Raw genomic sequence first — 21,887 nt, 5'->3', positions numbered from 1 at the left:
ATACCTGTTGCACCTACATTAAACTCTTAGCCTAGCATCTTAACCAACAGAACATTATAGGATAGATCTGCAATAACTAACAATGTACAACATAACTTGCTTGTATAGTAAATTATTACTATTATATCTCCTCTGGAAATTTGATAATGTGGCAATTCTGAGGTAAACACGCATCTATACTTACTACTAGTATGACAAGTGACTGGGTTGCTAACATGTAAAACTACACTACCTGCAACAGGTATACTCATCCCAGTGCTCCTTGAGGCAATCAAACCTCCTCCTGTGCAGCTGCATATTTACTTTAATCTGTTCAGGTTCTGTGGAGAAAGAAATTGCAGGCCGTTAGACATTGCTTGACAGAAAGTGGCAGTTTGCATGTGGAGGTTTAAGCCATGGCTTACTTGTAGTACATAGCTGGTGGCTGCCACATCACCTCAGCCTCCCATCAGACCAGGAGGACAAGATTTCTACATTTTATATCACTGTAATGATAGCAGGATTGCTCATCTTTGGCTGGTATGCCTGTGATATGTGTAATGTTATATGCCTGACTGTTCCACGTCTGTCTTTTTTATTGTGGCCCTTGGTACTATTAATTAAGGAGCCATGACCTACAATGCTGGTGAAGGAAATGGAGAGAGATGTTTGATTCTTCGGGACACCATATTTGTGATCTACCTTCCTTTTCTAAAGCCATAGTTGGCTCTGTAATAGTTTGCAAAGAGAAATGCATCAAAATCTGTTGTCACATTTAGTTTCACATGTGTCAGCTGTTACACAGGGTCTACTTTATAACAGCGAACGATCAAAGATCGAACGCTGTTATATCGACCCCTTAAAGTTGAAAACTAAAAAGAGCGAACAACCAGAACAGTGATTTCCTTCCCAGGGAAAGAAACCGCTGGGCCGGCTGTCCGGGCTGTGCCGTTTCCTCCACTGTAATGTGATCTCGGAGTTGTTATATTTAAGTAGGGGGCACAGCCCCTCACATGGGGGGTGTGAGAGGGGGCAAAGCCCCCCCCACACTTAAAATAGTGTTTAGTGTGTTTTATTATTATTATTATTTTTTGGGGGGAACAGCGATTTTTTTTCCCTGGGAAAGAAATTGCTGTTCTGGTTGTTCTCTCATTTTAGTTTTCGACTTTAAGGGGTTGATATAACAGCGTTCGATCTTTTGATCATTTGCTGTTATAATATAGACCCATCACACAATGGTGGTTAGCTCATTTCCATGATTGGTGGAGGAAAAGCTCAATATAAGTAGTATATGACAATGGTAGACCATAACAGTTTGAGGTGTGAAATATAGTAGCCTACCTTCTTGCTATATGATGAGCAGTAGCAGTTCCATCAGTTGTAAACTCGCATCAACAATGCTCTTCATAATCCCACGAGCATGGTAACAGCAAGAAAGAGAAGTGATTTGGAAACCTTAAATGGCCATGAGTGATGTGTGTTCATCTAATTTTGATGAGATTAAAGGGTACAAATGTAAGTATAGGGAAGAGATGAAAAGGCGTAGTGAGCGCAGGGTAGAACGTAAGGCGAAGACCCAAGGAATGAGCAGGATGGTGGTGAGAAAGGTGGGGTGTAAATATTTTTGTGTGACAGGTTCCCATTTTTTCAAAAATAAAGAGATGGTAAGTTGGGGAAGGAAAAAGGGAAGTAAGAGGAAGGCAGGAGGGTTAGGGTAGGTAGCAGGGGAAGACAGATAAGACTGACAAGGTTTGTGGTAACACTATGAGGGAGGTGAGCACAATGGTGAAGGAGACATCAGGAGAACAAAGGGAAAGCAATAGAGAGGGGAAGGCCTTATACAACAAACAGGGAGTGGGCATAGAGACAAAAGGTAGGGGAACACAACTGCTGTCCCTGACTAGACCCTCTTTTTCAATATACTTGGTCTAATGATATTGTCTGTTTGACTGCAGCCTTAGCCCATATTGCAGATGTAATTCGACATGTTAAGGTGGTGCCTTGTGGTGATGAAAGTGGTGTTACAGCTGCTACCTTGGGGGACTGACAGGCCTTGCTTGAGGCTATTACCTTGGGGGTCTGGTAGGCCTTGCCTGAGGGATGAGTGCAGGCTTAGATGCTGCTGCTGCTGCATGTAATGTTAAAATAAATGGAGAAGAACAAAACAATGAAAAAGTAAATGTTTGTAATAAAAAGAATAGTGACAAAGAGGATGTATGAGAGAGAAAACAGGTACAATGAAAAAATGAAGCTGATGTATATTTTTACTATGATAATGTTACACATATTACTCTTGAAAAAACAGCAAGCACACTTCTCAGTTTACCAAGTCTGTTAACAGACATAAATGAGAGGGAGACTCGAACTCACAGCCATCAACACCTGCATGCTAAAGGTAAAACCATAACACACTGTGCTACCTGAACAACCCAAATGAAATCTGTAGTCCAAAACACAATAATGCCATGTCAAAGACAAATGTATATACACAAAATGCTGATCAGATATACATTCTCCTTATAGGTGCTATAATGGAAGGAAGTATAAACACACTTCCCAAATGTCCTATGATGGTAGAAAACTAATTGTAGGAATCAAATCTGCATGCATCATCAGACACCATCTACAAGACACTACCTTAACATACTGAGTTACATCTACAGTAAGGATGAAGGCTGCAGTCAAACAGATAATACCATTAGAACAAGTATAATGACAAAGAGTGTCTATGAGACAAAATTCTACAATGAAAAATATACCTCATACATATTTCTCCCTCTTTAGTGTTGTAGGTAATATAGTGCCTTCTGTGCTGTCTGCATGTCCTCCTTTTGTTCATGTGGGTTTCCTCAGGGGGTTCCGGTTTCCTCCCACATTCCAAAGACATGAGGTAGAGGAATTGGATACTCTAATTTGTCCATAGGTGTGAGTATACATGTGAGTGTACGGAAGAACTACCATGGCAGGGCTAGCCACCCGATGATGTAAACCTTGGCTCTAGATGACTGTCACTGTTGAAGTGATACCCCGACCCCATGTGCCAAAATGGGAAAAAAGGGGTTGTGGATGGAGACACCTAAAATATATCACAATAGACAAAGTGGGCCTTGAACCTTCTGGCATCATCACAAATTGAAAGCAAAGCCTTAATGTTTTGAGCCACTTCTTCAGTAGTATGAAAGCATACATGTTTGCACTTAGTAATAGCATCCAGCAGTCACAGTGGTATGTTTGAACTATGGAAGTTAGCAGAGAAGCGGCAATAATGTATAAAACCTATATTATATGACTCTACCATCTGTACTACCTGAATAGATTGTTAACATTAAAACCTGTAAAGTATGAAACAAGTATAGTCACCCCAGCACTCTCTTAATTGCTTTAGTCTCCTCATGTACAACTGCCTATTTTCTGCAATAATGTTAGGGACTATGGAGATAAAAAAACAGTGTATAAAATCTGAGGATGGCATGCACTGGTGGGTTGTATGTGTAGCTAACATAAGTAACTAAAGTTGTACTTAGTTAGAATAGATAGGTACTTAGGTTAGTACTTGATCTCTAACCTCATCTGCCCATCAGCCTGGGAGTTCAGGATGCCTCTCCTCATGTCACTATAACAGTGATGGCACTGTTTTCATGTGTGTGTGATACCAGCAGCATGGGTGTTGGCCTGGGAAAAATTATTGCAGGCCTTAATCTTATACTAACACCCTTAAGAGCCCTCCTGCAATAGCCACTGGCTGTAATATTTAATGCAGAAAGTGCATAAAGATTTGAGTTTCCTCCCCACACTACTGTTGCACGGCACATTACCTTCTCCTTTAACAGCCATAATGTTTTATCTAGAAGAAGTAGAGAAAACTGGCAGATGCTTTTCACCCATGGCTATTCTTGCCTGTGCCATCTTCTGTGCAATGATGGGCAGCTCATTTGCACAGCAGACAGGAGGCCAAACTAAACTATGTACTGTATTATAATGGTTGTGAACTCCCTTTCTATAAGGTTATATGTGGAATTACAAATCTTCCCCTAGAGGTATGGTATGGAGCATGTATGTGCAGTGCTGCCCTTAGGAACCCAGAACTGTGCACAACACTGAGAAGAAATGAGCACAGTGTTTAACAAATTATCTCAATGCAAAAGTTGAGCGATCCAAAAACAACAATGAGCTGAGCCCTAATTAGCATAGTCATTGCACCCAACCAGCCAAATGTGCATGATATCATCAAGAGGGATGGCACTGAGCCCCACAGCGCTAAGTAAGTTGTAGTGCAGCATCTTGTGAGCCTGCAGCTGGTGAACCTAAGATTAACTGTTAAAGTAAGCTAAAGCTCAGCTTGTACTAGGTAAGTGCTACTGTTTACAAGTTCATTTTGTCAAGTATGGCCACTTTTAACTGCTATTGTAATTATCTGCATAATTAAATAATTTGGCCAATACTTTTTAAGGGTTTAGAAAGGTGTATTGAGAGGGGTACTGCAAGGGTAAAGCACACCCATGAGCATATACTCAGAGCACAATTCAACACATGATTCTTGCCAGCCTTGTGATATCACTTTCAATGAAAACATTTACCTGTTGTATATGGTACAGACACACACACACACACACACACACACACACACACACACACACACACACACACACACACACACACACACACACACACACACACATTATGTGCAAAAATCGTTTTAACCCTGAGAGAAAACAGTCGTGTCACTTTGGTCATTTGTAGTGTTATAGGCATTGTACTGTGAGGGACATTTTCTCAGTAAACATTACTAAGACAGTGTGTATAGAGATATATAACTATCAGGCACATCAACAGGATGGGATATATGAACAAAGGAAGAGTGGTGGTGTAAGGAGTTTTCACAAGCACTCATGAGCAAGAGCAAGTGTTTTCATTTCCTGCAGAGCAATGCCTAAAAGACAGGTAAAGTAGGAACACACTGCAGACTTTACTGGAAAGACAACACTGAAACCAAATTTCTCCAATTCAGAGATGAGGTGTCACTAAAGACCCTCAGTCTCCATGGCCAACAATTGCTTGGCCTGTATTCTGCCAACCAGGCCTACAGGGACCATGCCTGGAAAGATCTGGTGGTGAACATTAATACAGTTGGTGGCTAGGACTGTAATTATATAATGGTGCACTGGAGGGCCACTGATATTACACATGCTGCTGAATAAAGACCTGTCCACCTGGCACAGGAGGTTAGGTTGAGAGTGACACCTCTGCATGGTTCCACAGTACAGTGCTGGATGTTGGGGCAGAGCTTGAATGGTCAACGGTTGTATCTATTGGAGAAGCCCCATGGATTTAAACCTCTTTTTGAGCACCTTTAAATCTTCTTGACCCCTTAATCACTGCCTAATTTATTAAAGCTGTCTGATTTGTGGTATACAGGAATATTATGGATTCCCCCTGCATATCCATCTGCAAAAAGTATGCAATTAAAATATACATATTTTAATATTACTGTTAATTCACCTCTGTCTTGTGTATTTTTCTGGTGTTAGGTCATATTTACACAGGACATTGTACTTTGGTTTATTCAAAGGTGATTCTTTATCCATCACCAGCACTTTTGAATGAACCCTGCCTAATGTTGGAGGCTCTGCAACCACAGATGATGATAGGGATAAGCTGGTACAGTCAGGTAGTGCAACATGTGTGTTTGAGTGTGAGTGTGTTGGGCACAGGGAGTGTGACTACTACATCTCCTTCACAGACCATTGACACAGCCACTATTCCTGTGGATGCCCAGAGGACAAACAGTGCACAGAAAGGATAGATTACTGGGGACACTAGCACTCGGGGGAGTGTGGTACCCCTTAGGGGACACATGTCAGGATCTGCCCATAGCCTCCATGGGCAGACAGGTGCACATGGGAGGGTGTTAACTGTGCTCACTGGAGGCATGGTTACCACCCTCCTCCTCAGGTTTGTTTGTCAGTAACCACAATCTAGCATATGTACAGGGCCATAGTTCAGGGTACAGGCTAGTACCAACACAGCTATGGCAGTGTTAGTAATGGTGATGCAGGGTGTGCTAGATGAACTATGAGAGCACGTGTTGTGTAAGTATCATAGTTCTGATACACTTAACTGCATACTGGAATGTGCCATGTCCTCTCAAACATATCTGCTAGATGTCAGGCACCATCCATGAAGTCACCACTGCTACCTTTACAGATGATAGCCATCCATCATGGACATAATTGAGCTAGAAAGTGTTCTCTTAGCACAAGCACTTCCATGACTACATCTGCTGTGCAGGTGTTTAATCCAAGAGAGGACATCCTCATGGTCATGGCATTCATGGCAGTGGCACATGTCATAGAATGCATTGCTTGTGGTGATGCAGCATGTCAACACCTAGCCTAGGTCATAGTGCAACCTTGTAGAGCTAGCTCTCATCTGCAGGTGCATTTATGGGATGCTCAGACATCTGTGATGCATGCCCTGGACCTGACCAGTACATTTAGCGGCAGTGCTGCAACTACTGTTATGGCTGTGTCCCAGCAGACACACTCTCACACCACCTCAGCCCAGAGTACGTCACATACACATGCACACACATGCATACAAACACACTTCCACTGACAGCGGTCCTTCACAAAGTCTTTCACATTAAACACACACACATAAACACAATGAAAGCCCAGAGACACAACAGCGTGTTTTACTTTAATAATCACTGTGAAAGACATATATGTGCTCCCTTCCCATCTGTGCAAAGGATGATAATTGTGCCCTGCCTTATGTACATTGTTAACTGGGTTCTTATGTCTGATGCACAGCATGGCCAACCTATGCATGGGTAAGCACAGTCCGGTGGAGGTTTTGAATGCATCACTTTTAATATTGTATATTTGGTTTACTCTGGTTTACCATGTTCTGAAGCTAGGTGCAAGCTGCCTCATCATTGCCAGTGCCTTAGGACAGTGTACCCACCTCCTTCTAGCATGATCATCTCCTGTGCTGACTCCTCCACCAACTCATTGTTTGACTCACCCTTCACTGCCTGCTGTGCTGGGGGCTATTGCTCCTGCAAGTTCTGACCCTGCTATAAGATATCGTGTAGCACTGCATACACTGAAAATATTTTTGTGCACATGCCAGGGTCATACTGTTGGGCACCACAGGATTAATCCAGACAGAGAGAAAGTGTACCTTTAGCAGCCAAAACACATCTTCAGTAATATTCCTTGTTTTTGGCTGGGCATGGTTGTCCCCCTGGTCTGTTTCATTTTATGGATTTCTGATGGGTGTCATCAGTCAGAATTCCAAGGCATATCCAGCATCACCAATAAGTTGTCCCTGGGGAAATTTGATACCCTTTGATATCCGTTGGTACAGGTCACAGGTGTGCCATATGTGGGAGCCCTGATTACTGCATGGATAGCCTGCAAACATACTGTAGATGACACCCCGTGCATTACAGGCCACCTGACACTTGATGGAGAGATACCCTTTGGAGTTCACATACCTCCTTTCCATATCATCATATGGGGCCATTATTTCAATGTGGGTACAGACTATGGCCTCCTGTACCTCAGGGGAAATGAGCTCACTGTTCCTGCACTGTGTTCCCTCCCTTTCCTATAACATGTTGAACCCCCATCTGCTGATGTATGTTATAGACAAACTAATGGTTTATTCTATAGGCAGATGCCTGAGATACCCCCACTGTGTCCCCTGTAGGTTGGTAAAAGCTTCATGTAGCTAATATAAATAAAATCACACATACACGTATTCCACAACTGCCATAGGGGTGCAGATGAGGCCAACACATGTCCACATTTTTTACATGGTGTCTCTATCCACATGTTACCATACACAGTGTTGGTGTTGTGGTGTGGAGTTCATGGAGCATTAAGTGAGGGTGGATGACCCAACAACACACTTTGTGGTGTAGAGCAGCAGGGGGAAGAGTCCTTTGGAAATACATATTTACTTATGCAGCAGTAACTCCCAATATTATTCAGCAATTCCTTTGGCATGAACACAAGCATTCATCCAAGTCCAATTATATAGCAGCCATGTTGTACAGCTTTTATACATTTATGAATTGCTGTGCCATCTTGTTTTGTCTCATTTGTATACCACAAGCTGCTCATTTTAATAATAATGCTCATCATCATGCCATTATACCGCAATTAGCATATACCACGCCTAACCCTGCTGCTCGGCATTCCCTGCTAGTGGTACGTGCTCTCTCAATCACACACACCTCGCATGTGGCTGCTCATCATGCACATTTGCTTAGTGCAATGTGGCAAAGTTTTCTAAATCTGGTACTTAAGTTTTAAATTTTACATTGCATTGAATTCCTGACTCATATAGTTGTGTCCTCCTTGAGTTTTACCTCAGTGATTCATATGTAAACTTTGAAAATAAACACTACCACTACATAAGCCGCTTCAGATTTATAGTTTCCCCATCACCACCATGTAATTTTTCACCCTGAAAGGCTTTCTTCAACATGCTATTCAGCCTAACCATTGTTAAATTAAAACAGGTTTGATCTGTTATATGAAAAATACAAAAATAATTGCAGCATTTTTTTCTATAAGACTTTGACAGGGTTTTGGAAACCATCTACAAACAGTAAAGCAGAAAAACACTTCATTCAAATAAATAAATGTAGTTTAAATGAAGACAGAAAAATAACTACAACTGAATAAAAACATGCAGTTTGATTTTTTTGCATCCCTACCTAAATAATAATAACAAAATGTCTTAATGTTGGACATTTCACTACAGCAAAGTTTTCTAGATAAAGTAAATGCCATGCAAAACTATTACAATGAAGAGAACACATGCAGATAAAGGCACTGTAAATCTGCCCGCTGGCATTTTTTTTTCTCTTACCACAGCATAAAAAGAAGTTATAGCTTCAGGAAGCAATACTAAATGCAAAGCACCGAACATAAACACAGCTGCATTAAATTACTGTCTTCTGTTTAAAATGTTATTTCAGACCATAACAAATAAACTGTCTTGCTTTAAAAAAATAAATGTTCAAAAGATGATGCCACAGAGACCCTTTTAACCTTTTGCGGGTAATACATGCATATAGGAGGCATAAAAAATGTAAATATGAATAGTGTATCAAAACTGGCCACTGCATCTGTTTGACAAATGTGTATAACACAATTATCTGGCAGTATGTAAAGCAATGCGACATACTAAGGTTTTTGTTCAAAGACAAAACTCTGTTATGGCAGCATTCTGCCAGCATTTTCAGTTCAGGAAATAGGTGAAAGAAAAGAAAATCATAAACAATGAAAGTATAGACAGTCCACAGTTCTACAACAAGACATAATATAGAGTTATAATTTCGGTACATTGTTAGTACCTTACTACCATTTATGAGTCAGACCTAACAGATTCTATGCTAATATCTGCGTGCAGAGTGCAGCAAAAAACAACTCCTTTCTTAAAGCCAAGTCTCATCAAGAAAATGTGGTGTTTGTCCATTTCCATAGCCTGCACTCCTGACCTTGAAAACTGAGACAAATGCCTCGTACAATGCAGAAATGGCATGCTGTGAAAAATGTAATGTTGTCCTTATCCCACCTATGTGTGCTGTGCTGTTCTGCCCCAGGCAGGGAATGGAACACTGAGCCCCTCCCACTTCTAATTAATAACTATTGAACATGCTAACAACAATCACTCGTAATTAAATACACCATTCTTGAAATGTAGGAATGCTCATCAAAAATGCAAGATGAAGGGAGTGTGGCTTCTGTTTTGTATAATTAGTGAAAAGTATTCCTCAGGCAGTATTTAAACACTGAACTGGCCAATATTTGCATCTGCCCTATAGAAGGTTATTTATCACAGAATGCAATGTTCTGTTTTCAGCCTTCTGTCTTTTTCTGGTTAATGTATATTAACATAAACTAAGGGAAAATATATCATTACCGTTGCCTGCAGAGAGACTCCCAAATGAAAGCAAGCTGCTAAGATATAAATATAGATCAGTGAAACAGAAACAGAGTAATGATTAATGAGTTTATTTGTATAGTGCTTCCAAACAACACTAACTCCTGAGTATACTTGATAAAGCCAGTCAACACACAACACACTTTAGAATTTTATATATACATAAACACATACACATGGGTATGTTTGGCATCCCCTGTTAGCAAATTAATCAACTCCAAGGTCACTCTATAATGAAATGTGGGCCACCTCCATGGCAGTACACATTTCACTGTCAGTAAAAATGAACCAGCATCCAAAACCTGCAAACCCATGTTAATTAATCCCCTTACAACTGCTGCTTTTACTGCTCTCTAAGTAGCCAGGCACCCACACTCAAATCAGTAGTAATTTCTGCTTAAGCAAAACAACCTGCTTTTGGAAAACTGCCAAAAACATTATAACTCCATTCCATTTTTCAGTCCCATCCCCTTTTTCACAGTTTTCTCCAGCTCCGTTCATCACACTCAGCACATTATGAACTCATAATAAAAGCATACCAAATGTGTTTAAAAAGGACTACAAACACCGGGACTTTTAGAGTAGTATGACCATAACTGACCAATACATACTTTGCTAGCCCTACCAGCTCTGACCCTTGATATGATGCCTCTGGGATGAGACAATACTGGATGAGAAGTATATAAGGCAATGATCCCTGGATAGTTGGTACAGGAAAGAAAGCCTTCCACTCAATTAGATGTTTCCTAAAAATGGTGCTGACAGTGTTATGGATATGAGACATTGGACAAATATATTTCAACCATTCCAAATAACACTACTGAAACTTGTAGTAATTCACAAGTCAAGGCAATCACAACTACTATAAACAACATGCTAGCTGCCTTTCAGTGACAAAGAGTATTCATTCAAAGCAAGTTTACACTTCTTATCAGCCCTGATCCATAATCACTGTGCACAACAGAAACTTCTCCTGCTTCCGCTTTCATTATAAAAAAACAGAATTGAGAGTGTGTGTGCACATGCATGCACAAGTACACACACTCACGCATGCACACAGATATCCAACAGCAGTCTTTATACCATTTACGGGTTTTAATCAAATAAACAAAGTTATTTATGCTTTAACTCGGCACAACACTAAATCTACATAGGGTAAAGCATCCAGTCAGAGCAGTACAATATTAAGGATAAACAGAATGAAGACAGTAGGCAATCAGTTACACTATCGATTCCTTTAAGTCGCATAAAATTATTTAGCAGTTCCAATACATGTTGGATCTACGGTCATAAAAAACAAGACAGTGCTAATTACATTGTCTTTAAAATATCACCCCACTATTTCCAAAGAAGTATGCACAAAATATCTCATTTCAAATATTACGAATATGATTTTTGGAACAAAATTGCCATCCTGTATCCATACTGACAATGCAGTTATTTTTGTAATCTCTACACCACTGACATAAATTTATTATTTGATCACAGAAGTACTAAGCAGCAGTGTAACGGAACAACAAAAAAATCATGGAGACCTAAGCAGATGGCATATGCATACTTGAGGCAATATACAAATCCTAATCTGTAACTGGAAAAAGTAATATAACACACAGTGTGAGTAGTTTTGCTTGGAGACTTGAGGAAACAGGCGGTCATGCCATGCTAAATTACTCAGATTCCACAGGAGACCTATACATGATTCTATACTAATATGGTCAAGCTTCAGAATGTAGGGGTATTTCACTCTCAGGACAAGAGGAATAATATACAGCATGCTACAACAGGATAGACCCAGCTAATTCTGAAAGCATGCTCTCGAAGAAAAAGTGGATCTGTACAGTCCTACTCTACATGCACTGTCTGACACCTCTCTTGGGTGAAGGAAAACAAGAAAGACTGAACACTGAAGTGAAAATTACACAAAGTGTGTACAAAGGGGGAAGGGCTATGCCTACCTGCCCTGCTACATCAAGATTCTCAAGTTGTTAAGAATTCAAATAAAAAAGGAAGAGATAAGGCAAACAACACTATATGAAGATCAGCAAAGACAAACACTAGAAATACAGTACTGGAGTAAAACTGTCAGGGTAAATGATTGTAATAGTAATAATGTCATAAGACGGCTAAAAGGAGGCTTAGGATGATTAATATAAAGGGAAGTGTGTGTGTGTGTGTGTGTGTGTGTGTGTGTGTGTGTGTGTGTGTGTGTGTGTGTGTGTGTGTTCATATATATATATATATATATATATATATATATATATATATATATATATATATATATATATAGTGGGCTGATCCCTCACTGAAATCTTTTTGGTCTCACCCTGAGTGTTACAACCAGCAAAACAGGAACACAAGATAAATTCAGATAAATCAAAACACATGTAAAGTCAGAATTAAGAATATAGCAATGAAAAAGTCCAAAACATACATGTGGATAAAAGAAGCTACAGTCAACAAGTGTTAATGAGCAGTATGAGCAATAAACACTACTCTGAGAGAATCCATCTATCCATGCTAATGAGTTGTACCTGATTCCTATAGCAATGCCATGAACATCCACTGTCATCCACTAACCACACAACCAACTAAACAAGTAAGGAATACATGACATGCAGGCAGAATTTAGCCTAGCCTGCTGTATAACATATGTTTTTAGGAGGTCGAAGAAAACCAGAGTGCCTGGAGAAAACCTACACAAACACAGTGAAGACATGGAGACTATGCAAAGAATGCACTCTAGCCGAGAATCGAACTTGGGAACCTGTTGCTAGGAAGCATCTGAAATAATAACTGCAGTCAAATATACTGATAATATAGGTTATGCAGACAGTCGTGTGAGTAAGTCACACAGAGGTGTAGCAAATAACACTGCTGCCTCACAACATTGGTTGTTCCAGTTTGGTGCCTGGCTGGGGTGCCTTCTGTGTGGAGTGTGTAAGTCTTCCATGAGTTTATGTGGAATTTTTGTAGGGTCTTCTCTTTCCTGTCACACCCCAAAGACTTGTTGATTAGATGAGCAGGTGATCTTCCAAACTGGCCACAGGTGTAAGTGCTGTGAAATCTGTATGTGCATGGACTGGCTCTATGCCTTATAGCCACTGTTTTCTGGAAGAGGTTCTGGATCCTCCACAGCCATGAACAGGATAAAGTGGCCATTGAAAATGAATGAATGAATTAATTTATTAATTTATTTACAAGGAAGTATGAATACAGTCCCCAGCATATAATAGTATTTTAACTTTAGACAACTAACACATCTAATGCGACCTTTTATGAACAGGCTGTCTTAACAAATTAGAATTCAAACAAATGCATGCATGCATGAATGTGCAGACACACACATACATATGCACACACATGCATACACACTAATATGAATGCACTACTACTACTGCATTTTCCCATCAGTATAAAGCTAATTGCATGTAAATTAGTCTGTACCTAACAACAAGTATAGCCTAAGACATCAATGTGAATACATTTCTGACCCAAATGTATGTCTGATTGTTTCAGTACATAAACAAAACAAACACACATATTTGGAAAGTATCTTTAAAAACTGACTTAGTAACACAGTCCAAAATTTAAATTACAGAATTGTTTACAAATGAAGAAAGGTCAATATTCTTATTGATTAACTTATTTATTTGTATTCTGTTAACCAAGAATGCACACAGGTTGTACAGGCAACTATTTACTGAGGCTAAGGATATTTGCCTGGAAACCAAGGTAACATTCCAGAAATCATTAAGTGTGGTAGAATCTAATATTCACCTGATTTGCATAGGCTGGCATAATTATAGTTTTCCAAATAGCTAGGTTATCATAACTAACAGATAATCACAACTTGCTTGATTTCACCTTGCATGGCCACTCAAACACTAAAAATACTGTAAATGACATTCACTGAATACAGGGCCCTTTCTGATGCAGCAGAAATCAGTTTTACACATATTTATACCTTCAAGTCATTCAGTGACTTTACTATTCAGCTTTCTCAACAAAAAATTTCTTGCTGCATTATTTATTAGAACTAGAAGAAAACAATACATTCAGCTACAACTCTAAATAGCACAAAAAACACAAAAATTATTAGAGTCCATCTAGACTATACACTGTAACGTGACTATATTTCCCTTCTTCTCTTGCAGGAAAAACAACTCTTTGTAGATAACAGAAACTTGTCATGACAGAACACTAAAAGGCAATTCAGGATACTGATAGGCTAGTCAGTCACCATGAAGAGGAGTTTTCCTGCTCCAAGCACTGCTGCTCAGGCTTCCATCCTAATCAATACTGGCTGATCAATAGCCAGCAGCCAGTATTGATGATCATGTTGGGCAAATCATGCCCATTGCTGTAGGCCAGAGCACTGCATTGGGCTTTCACTACTGATTACTGATACTAGCCTGCAAGACAAGCTTTATAATACTGTTTCACTCTTTGTGACAGTAATTCCTAACACAGAGAAAGATTCAGTTTTCAAGAAATTTTCAAATACAGTGCACAAAATAAAATAAAAAATGTAATCAAGACCATTTGCAATTAAAACCTACTACCTAGTTAGTTAGCTATTATTTTAACTAAATAGTGTTTTTATTTTTTCCTTCTTTATTACCTGTTTCTCAGTCTCCTTTCCCCTCTTATTTAGTTTGACAATTTATAGGTTAAATTAAAAGAATCTTCATGCAAATTACTTTTCTCAGGGATGAAAATGGCCTTTAAAAAACATCTGATATAAATAAATATCTGTACACTGTGTAGCTGCAGAATTCTACTCTCCTTTTTTATCTAGGTTATTTTTTTATCCCAGGACTGTCAAGCATTAAGCTCCCCCTTGATCAGACAGTGTCGATTCATTCTTCCACACTGGGGATTCCACATAGGACTGAGGTGAGAACTGTCCAGACAGGGTTATCATTCAATCGGCCATGAGGGTGCTTTGTGATCTCAGTGATATCCCAGTAATGAGAGAATTCTGAATAACCTAACCCACCCCCTGGAAAGGAGGGAGGGGGATAGGGATGAGAAATCCTGACAGTCATTGCTGTGGTGGTCCACAATGCCCTCCCCTTGTCAGGACATGCTTCTACATACACTCACTCTGAATACCACCTCCCCATGGTGGCTTGGTGAACATAATACCCACCCCTCTCCTATTGCAGCTCCTCTTCCAAGGGATAGTGGCAATGTGTTCAGGTGGTTCCATCTCTTCCCCTCAGGATGTATCGACACATCATCCCTGCCATGAATGAGAATGACCAAAACATGCTGGAGGGATAGGTTCCTGACCCAGAGACTCCCCAGATTCTGGAATAGACTGCCCATACATGTCAAGCAGAGCGCCTCTTTGGCCCTCTTCAAAAGGAACATTGACGATTGGATGGGAGAAAGGAAATTCACCCCAGGGATCATGTCAGTCACCCTGCTAGACAGGGGTCCAGGGAAGTAAATAGTGTGGGAAGAAATAGCCAGAGAATTGTTATGGCTAGGCTTGTATAGGCCCTAGGGCCGATAGCCTAGTACCAACCTATGACCCTATGAACCATTCTAGTCAAGCACCTGAGGTGAACTTGGGTTGACTGGGTCATAATCACTCAGCGACCAGGAGTAAGAGTGAGCATTTGGCGTCTTAGTGTGTTTGTGTTTCTTTTTCATTGTTAGTGTTTGTTCTTTTTAAAATTGATTTACATTGCATTATTATTTTGAGTGTCATGTTTTATTTTTTATCAGTCTGTGGAATTGACGGAGCTGGTTATCAAGAAAGTAAGGTCCAATATACAAGGGAGATGCTGCTGAAACTGAGTTATGCAAGTGCACTTCAAGCATTTTAAGAAGTGCCGATAAAGCAGTGAGTAGAAGGAAACAAGGAAGGACAGGAGGTGTTAAAATGTGGCTGAAGAATCAACAATTTAATTGAATTCTTCTACCTCTAATGATTTTAGGAAACGTTCAATCTTTGAGAAATAAAATGGATAAATTGCAAGGGAATGTCCAATACCACAAAGATTTTGGTGATTGTGTTATGGCCTTTACACAAACATGGTTTTCAGAACAAGATAAAGATAATGACCTGCCTGTTGATGGTTTTGGCTTACCATTTCATTTGGATAGAAAGGTTGAAATGACAGGGAAAGTTCAGGGAGGTGGAGTATGTTTTTATCTGAGTAAAAGGTACTGTAGCTCTGTGACTGTGAGAGATTATATTTGTACATCAGACACTGAACTTTTATCATAGTCTCTGTGACCATTTTATCTGCCACAGGAGTTTCCTTAAGTTTTCTTAACATTAGTTTATATTCATACAAAGGGGAATGTAACCTCTGCTGTTGATTTTATTTCTGATGTAGTACATACGCTACAGACAATTTCACATGAAGCGCCAAATTTTATTTTAGGTGCCTTTAATCATGTTTCACTTGAAAAGACACTTGTGAATTTTCATCAGTATGTGACGTGTCTGACTAGGTGAGAGAAGATTTTAGATCTCTGTTTTGGGACTATAAAGGGTGCTTATAAGTCATTTCTGTTACCTACATTGGGTTCAGCAGACCATAACTGTGTGCAGTTATTACCTGTACATAAAACATTATTGAAGAGGGAAAATATACTGAAGAAGAATGTGAAGTGCTGGAATGAGGAGTCAGCTTTCTGTTTACAGGAATGTTTTGACTGTACTAATTGGGATATGATTAAACAGTCTTATGGTGATGATTTAGATAAACTTGCTGATGTAATATGTTCATATATTACTTTTTGTAGAGATATGATTGTGCCAAGTAAGAATGTGAAAATTTATCCCAATAATAGGCTGTGGTTAAATAAATCTGTTAAGCTTCGTTTAAAAAAGAAGAAAGAAGCCTTTAAAGATGGTGATGTGTTAGATTTACAAAAAGCTTCTAGAGAGCTGAAAATGGAAATTTTGAGAGCAAAGCAAACATCTAAAGCTAATTTAGAAAAGAAAATGGCTGCAAATAATATTGGCTCAGTGTGGTCTAGTATGAAGGCCCTTGTTGGTCTTCAAAATTCAAAAAGTAATAGTCAGGATACCCTAAATGGATGGAATACAGATCTTAATTTCTCTAATAGCCTCAGTCTGTTTTTCAGTTGTTTTGACTGTCATGATTTTAGTAATGAGGTAAGAACGTTGAGGCAGAAGCTTGTAAATGAGAAGCATTTTCAAATAAATCAAAATGCTGTAGGAAAAGCCTTTCTTTCTGTTAAAATAGAAAAAAGTACTGGATCTGTGAACATCTGTAAATGAGTGTTAAAAACTTGTGCTAGAGAGTTAAGCTGCATACTTCATTATATTTCTGAGAAGTTGTTACAGATGCAACATGTGCCTGTACTATGAAAAGATGCTGTAATAGTGCCGATTCTTAAATCTAAGTGCCCAAAGATTTTAAATGATTTTAGACCAGTAGCCCTTACTTCAATAGTTATGAAAGTTTTTGAAAATTTGGTAAAAGTAGAGATTTTAAAGAACGTCAGACATATGCTTGATCCTATGTAGTTTGCATATAGGACACACAGGGGTGTGGAAGATGCAACAATTACCTTACGTAATTTGCTTGTTAGAAAGTGCAAAAGTGGAAATTCCTTAAGATTCCAAGAGCAGGCTAAGTTATTTCTTACACTTATTTCACTGAATTGCACTTCTGAAACGCTTATAATTCTGCTATACAGTTGATCTACTATATTTTTGCACTGTTATAAAGCCTTTTTTATTGTTTCATTGCATTTATGTACTGTTTTAAACTGTTTTAACATTACTTAACTGTAAACTGCTTTTTCATACTGAGAGTTGTATTTTCTGTTTGTGAGTACCCTATCCGAACTTTTCTGTGCATTTTTGTCTGTTAAAAGCATTCTCGAGTCTGCTCCTTGATCTGTTTAAAACTTTAATTTAGTGGCTACAGCTAGGAACTGTAGTAGTGTGCATTACTATAATTGTTTTTTTTATTTAAATTACTAAATTGTAAACTGCTTTTTCATACTGAGACTTGGATTTTCTCTTTTTGGGCGTTCTTTCTATGCTTTTAAAGTGAGGTTTCTGTGTTCTGCTCAGGTGGCATAATCTTGATAGAGGCCTGTTGTGTAGGCTGGAAGTTTTGTTTGTGTTTCTAGCAGCCATTTTCTGCTGATTATCTTCATTATTATTGAGACTAACAAGGCCTCCTGACCTTCTGTAGTATGAATGATTGGGTAATAGCAGGGGCTGAGTAGTAATCTGATCTGCCAACTCTTCCATTCTTACTGCTATATAAACCCTGTGTCTTATAAAGGTTCTGCTTGTATTGCCAGGCTCTGGATTGCATTGCATAAGTGGAAATTCCTTAAGATTCCAAGAGCAGGCTAAGTTATTTCTTACACTTATTTCACTGAATTGCACTTCTGAAACATTTAGAATTGTGCTATACAGTTGATCTACTATATTTTTGCACTGTTATAAAGCTTTTTTTTAATGTTTCACTGCATTTACGTACTGTTTTAAACTGTTTTAACATTACTTAATGTAAACTGCTTTTTCATACTGAGATTTGTATTTTCTGTTTGTGAGTGCTCTATCCGAAATTTTCTGTGCATTTTTGTTTGTTAAAAGCATTCTTGGGTCTGCTCCTTGATCTGTTTATAACTTTAATTTAGTGGCTACAGCTAGGAACTGTAATAGTGTGCCTTACTATAATTGTTTTTTTTATTTAAATTATTAAATTGTAAACTGCTTTTTCATACTGAGACTTGGATTTTCTCTTTTTGGGAGTTCTTTCTATGCTTTTAAAGTGAGGTTTCTGTGTTCTGCTCAGGTGGCATAATCTTGATAGAAGCCTGTTGTGTAGGCTGGAAGTTTTGTTTGTGTTTCTAGCAGCCATTTTCTGTTGATTGTCTTCATTATTATTGAGACTAACTAGGCCTCCTGACCTGCTGTAGTACGAGTGATTGGGTGATAGCAGGGGCTGAGTAGTAATCTGATCTTCCAACTCTTCCATTCTTACTGCTATATAAACCCTGTGTCTTATAAAGGTTCTGCTTGTATTGTCAGCCTCTGGATTGCATTGCATAAGTGAAAATTCCTTAAGATTCCAAGAGCAGGCTAAGTTATTTCTTACACTTATTTCACTGAATTGCACTTCTGAAATGCTTATAATTGTGCTATACAGTTGATCTACTATATTTTTGCACTGTTATAAAGCTTTTTTATTGTTTCACTGCATTTATGCACTGTATTAATCTGTTTTAACATTACTTAACTGTAAACTGCTTTTTCATACTGAGATTTGTATTTTCTGTTTGTGAGTGCTCTATCCGAAATTTTCTGTGCATTTTTGTCTGTTAAAAGCATTCTCGAGTCTACTCCTTGATCAGTATAAAACTTTCATTTAGTGGCTACAGCTACGAACTGTAATAGTGTGCATTACTATAATTGCTTTTTTATTTAAATTACTAAATTGTAAACTGCTTTTTCATACTGAAACTTGGATTTTCACTTTTTGGGTGTTCTTTCTATGCTTTTAAAGTGAGGGTTCTGTGTTCTGCTCAGGTGGCATAATCTTGATAGAGGCCTGTTGTGTAGGCTGGAAGTTTTATTTGTGTTTCTGGGAGCCATTTTCTACTGATTGTCTTCATTATTATTGAGACTAACAAGGCCTCCTGACCTTCTATAGTATGAGTGATTGGGTAATAGCAGGGGCTGAGTAGTAATCTGATCTTCCAACTCTTCCATTCTTACTGCTATATAAACCCTGTGTCTTATAAAGGTTCTGCTTGTACTGTCAGGCTCTGGATTGCATTGTATAAGTGGAAATTCCTTAAGATTCCAAGAGCATGTAAGTTATTTCTTACACTTATTTCACTGAATTGCACTTCTGAAAAGCTTATAATTGTGCTATACAGTTGATCTACTACATTTTTGCACTTTTATAAAGCTTTTTTATTGTTTCACTGCATTTATGTACTGTTTTAAACTGTTTTAACATTACTTAACTGTAAACTGCTTTTTCATACTGAGAGTTGTATTTTCTGTTTGTGAGTGCTCTATCCAAACCTTTCTGTGTATTTTTGTCTGTTAAAAGCATTCTCGAGTCTGCTCCTTGATCTTTTTAAAACTTTCATTTAGTGGCTACATCCAGGAACTGTAATAGTGTGCATTACTATAATTGTTTTTTTTTATTTAAATTACTAAATTGTAAATTGCTTTTTCATACTAAGACTTGGATTTTCTCTTTTTGGGTGTTCTTTCTATGCTTTTAAAGTGAGGTTTCTGTGTTCTGCTCAGGTGGTATAATCTTGATATATGCCTGTTGTGTAGGCTGAAAGTTTTGTTTGTGTTTCTAGTAGCCATTTTCTGCTGATTGTCTTCATTATTATTGAGACTAACAAGGCCTCCTGACCTTCTGCAGTACGAATAATTGGGTAATAGCAGGGGCTGAATAGTAATCTGATCTTCCAACTATTCCATTCTTACTGCGATGTAAACCCTGTGTCTTATAAAGGTTCTCCTTGTATTGTCAGGCTCTGGATTGCATTGCATAAGTGGAAAATCCTTAAGATTCCAAGAGCAGGCTAAGTTATTTCTTACACTAATTTCACTGAATTGCACTTCTGAAATGCTTATAATTGTGCTATACAGTTGATCTACTATATTTTTACACTGTTATAAAGCTTTTTCTATTGTTTCACTGCATTTATGTACTGTTTTAAACTGTTTTAACATTGCTTAACTGTAAACTGCTTTTTCATACTGAGAGTTGTATTTTCTATTTGTGAGTGCTCTATCCGAACTTTTCTATGCATTTTTGTCTGTTAAAAGCATTCTCGAGTCTGCTCCTTGATCTGCTTAAAACTTTCATTTAGTGGCTACAGCTAGGAACTGTAATAGTGTGCATTACTATAATTGTTTTTTTTTTATTTAAATTACTAAAGTGTAAACTGCTTTTTCAAACTGAGACTTGGATTTTCTCTGTTTGGGTGTTATTTCTATGCTTTTAAAGTGAGGTTTCTGTGTTCTGCTCAGGTGGCATAATCTTGATAGAGGCCTGTTGTGTAGGCTGGAAGTTTTGTTTGTGTCTCTGGCAGCCATTTTCTGCTGATTGTCTTCATTATTATTGAGACTAACAAGGCCTCCTGACCTTTTGTAATACGAGTGATTGGGTAATAGCAGAAGCTGAGTATTAATCTGATCTTCCAACTCTTCCATTCTTACTGCTATATAAACCCTGTGTCATATAAAGGTTCTGCTTGTATTGTCAGGCTCTGGATTAAATTGCATAAGTGGAAATTCCTTAAGATTCCAAGAGCAGGCTAAGTTATTTCTTACACTTATTTCACTAAATTGCACTTCTGAAATGCTTATAATTGTGCTATACAGTTGATCTACTATATTTTTCCACTGTTATAAAGCTTTTTTATTGTTTCACTGCATTTATGTACTGTTTTAAACTGTTTTAACATTACTTAACTGAAAACTGCTTTTTCATACTGAGAGTTGTATTTTCTATTTGTGAGTGCTCTATCTGAGCTTTTCTGTGCATTTTTGTTTGTTAAAAGCATTCTCGAGTCTGCTCCTTGATCTGTTTAAAACTTTCATTTAGTGGCTACAGCTAGGAACTGTAATAGTGTGCATTACTATAATTGTTTTTATTTAATTTAAATTACTAAATTGTAAACTGCTTTTTCATACTGAGACTTGGATTTTCTTTTTTTGGGTGTTCTTTCTATGCTTTTAAAGTGAGGTCTCTGTGTTCTGCTCAGGTGGCATAATCTTGATAGAGGCCTGTTGTGTAGGCTGGAAGTTTTGTTTGTGTTTCTAGCAGCCATTTTCTGCTGATTGTCTTCATTATTATTGAGACTAACAAGCCCTCCTGACCTTCTATAGTATGAGTGATTGGGTAATAGCAGGGGCTGAGTAGTAATCTGATCTTCCAACTCTACCATTCTTACTGCTA

Source organism: Protopterus annectens, chromosome 13.part0, assembly GCF_019279795.1.
Source record: "Protopterus annectens isolate FY-2018-M chromosome 13.part0, PAN1.0, whole genome shotgun sequence".
Classification (NCBI taxonomy): Eukaryota; Metazoa; Chordata; order Ceratodontiformes; family Protopteridae; genus Protopterus; species Protopterus annectens.
The sequence above is the reverse complement of the archived record's forward strand: the minus strand, read 5'-3'. Positions refer to the sequence as shown.